Here is a 13,320-nt window from a genome sequence, read left to right as displayed (position 1 = left end):
CTAACTGACCAGTATCTATCTATCTACTGTCTCTAACTGACCAGTATCTCCTACTGTCTCTAACTGACCTGTATCTATCCTACTGTCTCTAACTGACCTGTATCTATCCTACTGTCTCTAACAGACCAGTATCTATCCTACTGTCTCTAACTGACCAGTATCTATCCTACTGTCTCTAACTGACCAGTATCTATCTGTCCTACTGTCTCTAACTGACCAGTATCTATCCTACTGTCTCTAACTGACCAGTATCTATCTGTCCTACTGTCTCTAACTGACCAGTATCTATCTATCCTACTGTCTCTAACTGACCAGTATCTATCTATCCTACTGTCTCTAACTGACCAGTATCTATCTGTCCTACTGTCTCTAACTGACCAGTATCTATCTGTCCTACTGTCTCTAACTGACCAGTATCTATCCTACTGTCTCTAACTGACCAGTATCTATCTATCCTACTGTCTCTAACTGACCAGTATCTATCTATCCTACTGTCTCTAACTGACCAGTATCTATCCTACTGTCTCTAACTGACCAGTATCTGTCCTACTGTCTCTAACTGACCAGTATCTATTTATCCTACTGTCTCTAACTGACCAGTATCTATCCTACTGTCTCTAACTGACCAGTATCTATCTATCCTACTGTCTCTAACTGACCAGTATCTATCTGTCCTACTGTCTCTAACTGACCAGTATCTATCTATCCTACTGTCTCTAACTGACCAGTATCTATCTATCCTACTGTCTCTAACTGACCAGTATCTATCCTACTGTCTCTAACTGACCAGTATCTATCTGTCCTACTGTCTCTAACTGACCAGTATCTATCCTATCTGTCTCTACTGTCTATCTATCCTACTGTCTCTACTGACCAGTATCTATCTATCCTACTGTCTCTAACTGACCAGTATCTATCTATCCTACTGTCTCTAACTGACCAGTATCTATGTCCTACTGTCTCTAACTGACCAGTATCTATCTATCCTACTGTCTCTAACTGACCAGTATCTATCCTACTGTCTCTAACTGACCAGTATCTATCTGTCCTACTGTCTCTAACTGACCAGTATCTATCTATCCTACTGTCTCTAACTGACCAGTATCTATCTATCCTACTGTCTCTAACTGACCAGTATCTATCCTACTGTCTCTAACTGACCAGTATCTATCCTACTGTCTCTAACTGACCAGTATCTATCTATCCTACTGTCTCTAACTGACCAGTATCTATCTATCCTACTGTCTCTAACTGACCAGTATCTATCTATCCTACTGTCTCTAACTGACCAGTATCTATCTATCCTACTGTCTCTAACTGACCAGTATCTATCTGTCCTACTGTCTCTAACTGACCAGTATCTATCTATCCTACTGTCTCTAACTGACCAGTATCTATCTGTCCTACTGTCTCTAACTGACCAGTATCTATCCTAGTCTCTAACTATCTATCCTACTGTCTCTAACTGACCAGTATCTATCTATCCTACTGTCTCTAACTGTCTCTAAACTGACCAGTATCTATCTATCCTACTGTCTCTAACTGACCAGTATCTATCTGTCCTACTGTCTCTAACTGACCAGTATCTATCTATCCTACTGTCTCTAACTGACCAGTAACTATCTATCCTACTGTCTCTAACTGACCAGTATCTATCCTACTGTCTCTAACTGACCAGTATCTATCTATCCTACTGTCTCTAACTGACCAGTATGTCCTACTGTCTCTAACTGACCAGTATCTATCTATCCTACTGTCTCTAACTGACCAGTATCTATCTGTCCTACTGTCTCTAACTGACCAGTATCTCTAACTGACCAGTATCTATCTGTCCTACTGTCTCTAACTGACCAGTATCTATCCTACTGTCTCTAACTGACCAGTATCTATCTGTCCTACTGTCTCTAACTGACCAGTATCTATCTATCCTACTGTCTCTAACTGACCAGTATCTATCTATCCTACTGTCTCTAACTGACCAGTATCTATCTGTCCTACTGTCTCTAACTGACCTGTATCTATCCTACTGTCTCTAACTGACCTGTATCTATCTGTCCTACTGTCTCTAACTGACCAGTATCTATCTGTCCTACTGTCTCTAACTGACCAGTATCTATCTATCCTACTGTCTCTAACTGACCAGTATCTATCTATCCTACTGTCTCTAACTGACCAGTATCTATCCTATCTCTACTCCTACTGTCTCTAACTCTCTAACTATCCTACTGTCTCTAACTGACCAGTATCTATCTATCCTACTGTCTCTAACTGACCAGTATCTATCTATCCTACTGTCTCTAACTGACCAGTATCTATCTATCCTACTGTCTCTAACTGACCAGTATCTATCTATCCTACTGTCTCTAACTGACCAGTATCTATCTATCCTACTGTCTCTAACTGACCAGTATCTATCTGTCCTACTGTCTCTAACTGACCAGTATCTATCTATCCTACTGTCTCTAACTGACCAGTATCTATCTATCCTACTGTCTCTAACTGACCAGTATCTATCTATCCTACTGTCTCTAACTGACCAGTATCTATCTATCCTACTGTCTCTAACTGACCAGTATCTATCTATCCTACTGTCTCTAACTGACCTAGTCTCTATCTATCTATCCTACTGTCTCTAACTGACCAGTATCTATCCTACTGTCTCTAACTGACCAGTATCTATCTATCCTACTGTCTCTAACTGACCAGTATCTATCTATCCTACTGTCTCTAACTGACCAGTATCTATCTATCCTACTGTCTCTAACTGACCAGTATCTATCTATCCTACTGTCTCTAACTGACCAGTATCTATCTATCCTACTGTCTCTAACTGACCAGTATCTATCTATCCTACTGTCTCTAACTGACCAGTATCTATCCTACTGTCTCTAACTGACCAGTATCTATCTATCCTACTGTCTCTAACTGACCAGTATCTATCTATCCTACTGTCTCTATGACCAGTATCTATCTATCCTACTGTCTCTAACTGACCAGTATCTGTCCTACTGTCTCTAACTGACCAGTATCTATCTATCCTACTGTCTCTAACTGACCAGTATCTATCTATCCTATGTCTAACTGACCAGTATCTATCTGTCCTACTGTCTCTAACTGAACTATCTGACTGTCTCTAACTGACCAGTATCTATCTATCCTACTGTCTCTAACTGACCAGTATCTATCTGTCCTACTGTCTCTAACTGACCAGTATGTATCTATCTCTAACTGACCAGTATCTACTATCCTACTGTCTCTAACTGACCAGTATCTATCTATCCTACTGTCTCTAACTGACCAGTATCTATCTCCTACTGTCTTAACTGACCAGTATCTATCTATCCTACTGTCTCTAACTGACCAGTATCTATCTATCCTACAACCAGTATCTATCTATCCTACTGTCTCTAACTGACCAGTATCTATCTATCCTACTGTCTCTAACTGACCAGTATCTATCTGTCCTACTGTCTCTAACTGACCAGTATCTATCTGTCTTGATGTTTCTAACAGCTGAATACCAACAGCGTTTCAGCCACATTGTAAATACACCTTAAATCGCTAACCAATTTAATGTACAACTCATACTGAGTTTATATCTAATTTAAGTGATCACTGAAGTAAAAGAAAATTTAAGCTCTTTTTCAATCAGGCATAAACCTTAGGTACCCCCTGAAGGACATGAGGGACCCTTGTTTAAAACAGATCCAAAATGGCTGCCATCTCTCACTGTAGCCCAGTTTCCCTGGTGATGTCTTCTGTGGCTGTTGTCTAAGTGAAACTGTTTATGTTTATTTTTTATATATAACGTGAATGTTTGAAAGTGCACATACTGGTCATATTTATACAACAACAGCCCCTGTGTGAAAAGCGACAACAAACTAACCAAAAAGGATTCAATAGATTAACAAAATGTTGTTTATGTAATAATATAATTTGATGAAGGACAGTTACTGCCTTACTTTACACTCCTCTCTGGCTTAAAAGGCTTTTATCCTCATGCCAAAAGGATTTCTGTGTTGGTTTTTTTCTACATTTCTTAACACCGTGTAATCATGTTTTGGTTTCGAGCGTCTCAAATGGTGCCCTGTTCCCTGTGTAGTGCACTACTTCCTATTGACACTGGTCTAAAGTAGTGCACTACTTCCTATTGACACTGGTCTAAAGTAGTGCACTACTTCCTATTGACACTGGTCTAAAGTAGTGCACTACGTCTTATTGACACTCTAGTCTAAAGTAGTGCACTACTTCTGATCAAAGCCGTTGACACTCTGGTCTAAAGTAGTGCCCTACGTCTTATTGACACTCTGGTCTAAAGTAGTGCACTACGTCTTATTGACACTCTGGTCTGAAGTAGTGCACTACGTCTTATTGACACTCTGGTCTGAAAGTAGTGCCTAAGTCTTATTGACACTCTGGTCTGAAGTAGTGCACTACGTCTTATTGACACTCTGGTCTGAAGTAGTGCACTACGTCTTATTGACACTCTGGTCTAAAGTAGTGCCCTACTTCTTATTGACACTTGGTCTGGTCTAGTAGTGCCCTACGTCTTATTGACACTCTGGTCTGAAGTAGTGCACTACGTCTTATTGACACTCTGGTCTAAAGTAGTGCACTACGTCTTATTGACACTCTGGTCTAAAGTAGTGCACTACTTCTCTTATTGACACTCTGGTCTGAAGTAGTGCCCTACGTCTTATTGACACTCTGGTCTGAAGTAGTGCACTACGTCTTATTGACACTCTGGTCTAAAGTAGTGCACTACTTCTGAGGAAATTAGCCGTTGACACTCTGGTCTAAGTAGTGCCCTACGTCTTATTGACACTCTGGTCTAAAGTAGTGCCCTACGTCTTATTGACACTCTGGTCTGAAGTAGTGCACTACGTCTTATTGACACTCTGGTCTAAAGTAGTGCACTACTTCTGATCAAAGCCATTGACACTCTGGTCTAAAGTAGTGCCCTACCTCTTATTGACACTCTGGTCTAAAGTAGTGCCCTACGTCTTATTGACACTCTGGTCTGAAGTAGTGCCCTACTTCTTAAAGCCATTGACACTCTGGTCTAAAGTAGTGCCCTACTTCTGATATTGACACTCTGGTCTAAAGTAGTGTACTGTATAGGGAATAGGGCCCTGGTCTAAAGTAGTGCACTACATAGGGAATAGGGCTCTTGTCTAAAGTAGGGCACTACATAGGGGAATAGGGGATAGGGTGCCATTTGAGACGTTCCCCCAAAGAGCAGATGAAATGTAAACCTGTTTGTTTGTTTGTTTGTTTGTTTGAGGAAACACTAATAAATTCCCGGAGGGACATGTCGTTCCAGGCGTCATCACAGACTGAATTAAAAGATGGGGGAAGTTCCATGTTTATTATTGTCCTTCGTCATTATTATCATCATGAAATCATCTCCCATGAGGAAGTGCTGAGTGCCACGGTATGTACCGTGTCGAGTGAAAATGGTGGATGACAACAGCACCACTATTCTCTATAATCTACTCATTTCATGACCAGAGTCAGCTATATCATTTACAGTTCTGGTAAGAGCTCTTCAATCATTGGTTCTTCTCTGGTGGTTCCGAAAGCAGGTGATTGGTTTTTCTCTGGTGTTTCCGAAAGCAGGTGATTGGTTCTTCTCTGGTGTTTCTCGAAAGCAGGTGATTGGTTCTTTGGTTCTCTGGTGTTTCCCGAAAGCAGGTGATTGGTTCTTCTCTGGTGTTTCCGAAAGCAGGTGATTGGTTCTTCTCTAGTGTTTCCGAAAGCAGGTGATTGGTTCTTCTCTGGTGTTTCCAAAGCAGGTGATTGGTTCTTCTCTGGTGTTTCTGAAAGCAGGTGATTGGTTCTTCTCTGGTGTTTCCCGAAAGCAGGTGATTGGTTCTTCTGGTGTTTCTGATTGTGTGTTTCCGAAAGCAGGTGATTGGTTCTTCTCTGGTGTTCTGAAAGCAGGTGATTGGTTCTTCAGCTTGTGCTCTTTGATCATTGGCTGTCCCTTCAGGCCCAGTAGCAGGTTGTTGGCTGCCAGAGCAGACATGGCATTACGCGTGGAGTAGGACGCACTGGCAATGTGGGGGAGGATCACTGGAGAGAGAGAGATGAGGGAGGATCACTGGAGAGAGAGAGATGAGGGAGGATCACTGGAGAGAGAGAGATGAGGGAGGATCACTGGAGAGATGAGAGAGATGAGAGGGAGGATCACTGGAGAGAGAGAGATGAGAGGGAGGAGGATCACTGGAGAGAGAGAGATGAGAGGGAGGATCACTGGAGAGAGAGATGAGGGAGGATCACTGGAGAGAGAGAGAGAGAGAGATGAGAGGGAGGATCACTGGAGAGAGAGAGAGAGATGAGAGGGAGGATCACTGAGAGAGAGAGAGATGAGAGGGAGGATCACTGGAGAGAGAGAGAGATGAGAGGGAGGATCACTGGAGAGAGAGAGATGAGAGGAGAGGGGAGGATCACTGGAGAGAGAGAGAGAGATGAGAGGGAGGATCACTGGAGAGAGATGAGAGGGAGGATCACTGGAGAGAGATGAGAGGGAGGATCACTGGAGAGAGAGAGAGATGAGAGGGAGGATCACTGGAGAGAGAGAGAGAGAGAGGAGGATCACTGGAGAGAGAGAGAGAGAGATGAGAGGGAGGATCACTGGAGAGAGAGAGATGAGAGGGAGGATCACTGGAGAGAGAGAGATGAGAGGGGGAGGATCACTGGAGAGAGAGAGATGAGAGGGAGGATCACTGGAGAGAGAGATGAGAGAGATGAGAGGGAGAGATGAGAGGGAGGATCACTGGAAAGAGGAGAGGGAGGATCACTGGAGGACTGAGAGGACAGGATCACTGGAGAGAGAGAGATGAGAGGAGGATCACTGGAGAGAGAATGAGAGAGGAGGAGTGAGGAGCATAAACAGGCAGTACAGGACTGACAACAGTAGTAAAACAGGCAGTACAGGACTGACAACAGTAATAAACAGGCAGTACAGGACTGACAACAGTAATACATGAAACAGGCAGTACAGGACTGACAACAGTATTAAATGAAACAGGCAGTACAGGACTGACAACAGTAATAAAAGAAACAGGCAGTACAGGACTGACAACAGTATTAAACAGGCAGTACAGGACTGACAACAGTATTAAAATAAACAGGCAGTACAGGACTGACAACAGTATTAAATGAAACAGGCAGTACAGGACTGACAACAGTAATACATGAAACAGGCAGTACAGGACTGACAACAGTAATAAACAGGCAGTACATGACTGACAACAGTAGTAAACAGGCAGTACAGGACTGACAACAGTATTAAATGAAACAGGCAGTACAGGACTGACAACAGTATTAAATGAAACAGGCAGTACAGGACTGACAACAGTATGAAACAGGCAGTACAGGACTGACAACAGTATAAACAGGCAGTACAGACTGACAACAGTAATAAACAGGCAGTACAGGACTGACAACAGTAATACATGAAACAGGCAGTACAGGACTGACAACAGTAATAAACAGGCAGTACAGGACTGACAACAGCAGTAAACAGGCAGTACAGACTGACAACAGTAATAAATGAAACAGGCAGTACAGGACTGACAACAGTATTAAAAGGCAGTACAGGACTGACAGCAGTAATAAACAGGCAGTACAGGACTGACAACAGTAATAAACAGGCAGTACAGGACTGACAACAGTATGAAACAGGCAGTACAGGACTGATAACAGTAATAAATGAAACAGGCAGTACAGGACTGACAACAGCAGTAAACAGGCAGTACAGGACTGACAACAGCAATAAAAAGAAACAGGCATGTTACTGGACTGACAACAGTAATAAAAGAAACAGGCAGTACAGGACTGACAACAGTATTAAAAGAAACAGGCAGTACAGGACTGACAACAGTAATAAACAGGCATGTACAGGACTGACAACAGTATTAAACAGGCAGTACAGGACTGACAACAGTAATAAATGAAACAGCCAATCAGGGTGAACTTGTGGAGAATCTGACAGCCAATCACACCCCGTGTTTCTACTCACCACAGTTGTTAAGGGGTGAAACACAGCGGGTGGCTGGTGGGCAGGGGTTCAGGGATGGTGACTGTCTAGTCCAGCTCCCGCTATCTGACCGCTGGACAGGGCTTCATACAGATCCTCCTGGTCTACCACCCCTCCTCTACCACACACAGCCATCATTATGTTACTGTCTACCACCCACAGCCATCATCATGTTACTGTCTACCACACACAGCCATCATCATGTTACTGTCTACCACACACAGCCATCATCATGTTACTGTCTACCACCCCTCCTCTACCACACACAGCCATCACCATGTTACTGTCTACCACACACAGCCATCATCATGTTACTGTCTACCACCCCTCCTCTACCACCATCACACAGCCATCACCATTTTACTGTCTACCACACACAGCCATCATCATGTTACTGTCTACCACACACAGCCATCATGTGTTACTGTCTACCACACAGCCATCATTATGTTACTGTCTACCACCCCTCCTCTACCACACACAGCCATCACCATGTTACTGTCTACCACACACAGCCATCATCATGTTACTGTCTACCACACCACAGCCATCATCATGTTACTGTCTACCACACACAGCCATCATCATGTTACTGTCTACCACCCCTCCTCTACCACACACAGCCATTCATGTTACTGTCTACCACACACAGCCATCATCATGTTACTGTCTACCACCCCTCCTCTACCACACACAGCCATCATCATGTTACTGTCTACCACCCCCTCCTTTACCACACAGCCATCATCATGTTACTGTCTACCACACACAGCCATCATCATGTTACTGTCTACCACCCTCCTCTACCACACACACAGCCATCACCATGTTACATGTGTTATCGTATGTTACTGTGTGTTATTGTGTGTTACCACACACAGCCATCCATTGTGTGTGCTGTGTGTGTGTGTGTGTGTGTGTGCCAGCCATCATGCTTGGTCACCTGCTGGTGTTGATGAAGATGGACGGTATTCTTCATTTTGGAGAACAGGTCTTATGTTACTGTCTACAGATGTCTGTTGCTGTCTCTGGTGTCCAGGCACAACACACAGTCAGGAAGTCAGACTGACTGGCTGCTCATCCCTCCTACCAGACACTAGGGTTAGAGGACAACATGTTACTGTCACCACACACAGCCACTGGAAGTCAGACTGACTGGCCAATGACCATCCATAACATTCAGCATCACCATGTCTAGGAATCTCTCACACAGCAACACATACACAGTCTGACATCAAATGACACACTTATGAACTATGTGTTGATTTAATATGTTTTTAAAGTGTTTTATTTTATATATTCATATCTCAGTCTACCATATTCCCCATATCTCAGTGGTACCATATTCCCCACACCATATCTCAGTGGTACATATTCCCCAGCCATCTCATGGTACCATATTCCCCATTAACACACATATCTCAGTGGTACCATATTCCTATCTACAATCTACCATATTGCCCACACAGCATCACCATATCTCTGTTACCACCCCTCCTTAACACCATCTCAGTGGTACCATATTCCCCATTAACACCATATCTCATGTGGTACCATATTCCCATCATTAACACCATATCTCAGTGTTACTGTCATATTCCCCACATATCTCAGTGGTACCATATTCCCCTAACACATATCTCAGTGTTACCATATTCCCTCATCTACCACACATATCTCAGTGGTACCATATTCCCCATATCTCAGTGGTACCATATTCCCCATATCTCAGTGGTACCATATTCCCCACTAAACCACATCTCAGTGGTACCATATTCCCCGTATCTCAGTGGTACCATATTCCCCATTAAACCATATCTCAGTGGGACCATATTCCCCATTACCATATCTCAGTGGTACCATATTCCCCATTAAACCATATCTCAGTGGTACCATATTCCCACATATTTCAGTGGTGCCATATTCCCATAAGTCAGTGGTACCATATTCCCCATTAACACCATATCTCAGTGGGACCATATTCCCCATTAATGACCACTATCTCAGTGGGACCATATTCCCCATTACACATATCTCAGTGGTACCATATTAACCATATCTCAGTGGTACCATATTCCCCATATCTCAGTGGTTGCCATATTCCCCATTAACACCATATCTCAGTGGTACCATATTCCCCATTAAACCATATCTCAGTGGTACCATATTCCCCAACACTATCTCAGTGGTGCCATATTCCCCATATTTCAGTGGTACCATATTCCCCACTAAACCATATCTCAGTGGTAATCATATTCCCCACTAAACCATATCTCAGTGGTACCATATTCTATTACACCATATCTCAGTGGTACCATATTCCCCATTACACCATATCTCAGTGGTACCATAATCCCATTAACACCATATCTCAGTGGTACCATATTCCCCATTAAACCATATCTCAGTGGTACCATATTCCCCATATCTCAGTGGTACCATATTCCCCATTCTCAACACCATATCTCAGTGGTACCATATTCTATTAAACCATATCTCAGTGGTACCATATTCCCCATATCTCAGTGGTACCATATTCTACTAAAACATATCTCAGTGGTACCATATTCCCCATATCTCAGTGGTACCATATTTCCCATTACACCACAACCATATCTCGTGGTACCATATTTCCCGTTAAACCATATCTCAGTGGTATTCTATTCCCCATATCTCAGTGGTACCATATTCCCCACCATATCTCTGCAACCATATCTCAGTGGTACCATATTCCCATATCTCAGTGGTACCATATTTCCCATTCTCACACCATATCTCAGTGGTACCATATTTCCCATTAAACCATATCTCAGTGTACCATATTCCCCATATCTCAGTGGTACCATATTCCCATTAACACCTATCTCAGTGGTACCATATTCCCCATTAAACCATATCTCAGTGGTACCATATTCCCCATATCTTTGGTACCATATTCCCCACTAAACACATATCTCAGTGGTACCATATTCCCCATATCTCAGTGGTACCATATTTCCATTACACCATATCTCAGTGGTACCATATTCCATTAAAACCATATCTCAGTGGCCATATTCCCCCATATCTCAGTGGTACCATATTCCTCATTACAACCATATCTCAGTGGTACCATATTCACCATATCTCAGTGGTGATTTTCCCATATCTTTAGTGGTACCATATTCTCATTAAACCATATCTCAGTGGTACCATATTCCCCATATCTCAGTGGTACCATATTCCCCCATTAACACCATATCTCAGTGGTACCATATTCCCCATAAACCATCTCAGTGGTACCATATTCCCCATTAACACCATATCTCAGTGGTACCATATTCCCCATTAAACCATATCTCAGTGGTACCATATTCCCCATTAACCATATTCCATATCTCAGTGGTACCATATTCCCCGATAAACCATATCTCAGTGGTACCATATTCCCCATTAACACCATATCTCAGTGGTACCATATTCCCCATTAAACCATATCTCAGTGGTACCATATTCCCCATATCTCAGTGGTACCATATTCCCCACTAAACCATATCTCAGTGGTACCATATTCCCCATATCTCAGTGGTACCATATTTCCCGTTACACCATATCTCAGTGGTACCATATTTCCCATTACACCATATCTCAGTGGTACCATATTCCCCATATCTCAGTGGTACCATATTCCCCTATTAACATCATATCTCAGTGGTACCATATTCCCCATTAAACCATATCTCAGTGGTACCATATTCCCCACTAAACCATCTCAGTGGTACCATATTCCCCACTAAACCATATCTCAGTGGTACCATATTCCCCATAAACCATATCTCAGTGGTACCATATTCCCCATTACACCATATCTCAGTGGTACCATATTCCCCATTACACCATATCTCAGTGGTACCATATTCCCCATTAACACCATATCTCAGTGGTACCATATTCCAGTGGTACATATCTCAGTGGTACCATATTCCCCATTAAACCATATCTCAGTGGTACCATATTCCCCATTAAACCATATCTCAGTGGTACCATATTCCCTCTAGTAAACCATATCTCAGTGGTACCATATTCCCCGTGGTACCATATTCCATAAACCATATCTCAGTGGTACCATATTCCCATTAACCACCATATCTCAGTGGTACCATATTCCCCATTAAACCATATCTCCAGTGGTACCATATTCCCATATCTCAGTGGTACCATATTCCCATTAAACCATATCTCAGTGGTACCATATTCCCCCATATCTCAGTGGTACCATATTCCCATTAAACCATATCTCAGTGGTACCATATTCCCCATTACACCATATCTCAGTGGTACCATATTCCCCATCTCAGTGACACCATATCAGTGGTACCATATTCCCCTATATCTCAGTGGTACCATATTCCCATGACACCATATCTCAGTGGTACCATATTCCCCTATCTAAGTGGTACCATATTCCCATGAAACCATATCTCAGTGGTACCATATTCCCCACTAAACCATATCTCAGTGGTACCATATTCCCCACTAAAACATATCTAAGTGGTACCATATTCCCCATTAACACCATATCTCAGTGGTACCATATTCTATTAACACCATATCTCAGTGGTACCATATTCTCTATTAACACCATATCTCAGTGGTACCATATTCCCCATTAACATCATATCTCAGTGGTACCATATTCTATATCTCAGTGGTACCATATTCTATTAAACCACATACCCAGTGGTACCATATTCCCCATATCTCAGTGGTACCATATTCCCCATTAAACCATATCTCAGTGGTACCATATTCCCCACTAAACCATATCTCAGTGGGTACCATATTCTCACTAAACCATATCTCAGTGGTACCATATTCCCTATTAACACCATATCTCAGTGGTACCATATTCCCCTATTAACACCATATCTCAGTGGTACCATATTCCCCATTAACACCATATCTCAGTGGTACCATATTCCCATTAAATATCATATCTCAGTGGTACCATATTCTATATCTCAGGTACCATATTCTATTAAACCATATCTCAGTGGTACCATATTCCCTATATCTCAGTGGTACCATATTCTATTAAACCATATCTCAGTGGTACCATATTCTATTACACCATATCTCAGTGGTACCATATTCCCTGGCGACACCATATCTTCAGTGGTACCATATTCTATATCTCAGTGGTACCATATTCCCCATTAAACCATATCTCAGTGGTACCATATTCTATTACACCATATCTCAGTGGTACCATATTCCCCATGACACCATATCTCAGT

At 42.5% G+C, this 13,320-nt stretch overlaps 1 pseudogene; it reads right to left on the bottom strand.

The window, feature by feature from the left end:
- Nucleotides 1-5,743: 5,743 nt before the first annotated feature.
- The window catches only part of LOC121844103, an 8,833-nt pseudogene continuing 1,256 nt past the window's right edge, over nt 5,744-13,320 (bottom strand).

Source organism: Oncorhynchus tshawytscha, unplaced genomic scaffold, assembly GCF_018296145.1.
Source record: "Oncorhynchus tshawytscha isolate Ot180627B unplaced genomic scaffold, Otsh_v2.0 Un_contig_684_pilon_pilon, whole genome shotgun sequence".
NCBI lineage: Eukaryota > Metazoa > Chordata > Actinopteri > Salmoniformes > Salmonidae > Oncorhynchus > Oncorhynchus tshawytscha.
Note: the sequence above shows the minus strand (reverse complement) of the source record. Positions and strands in the feature narration are given on the sequence as shown.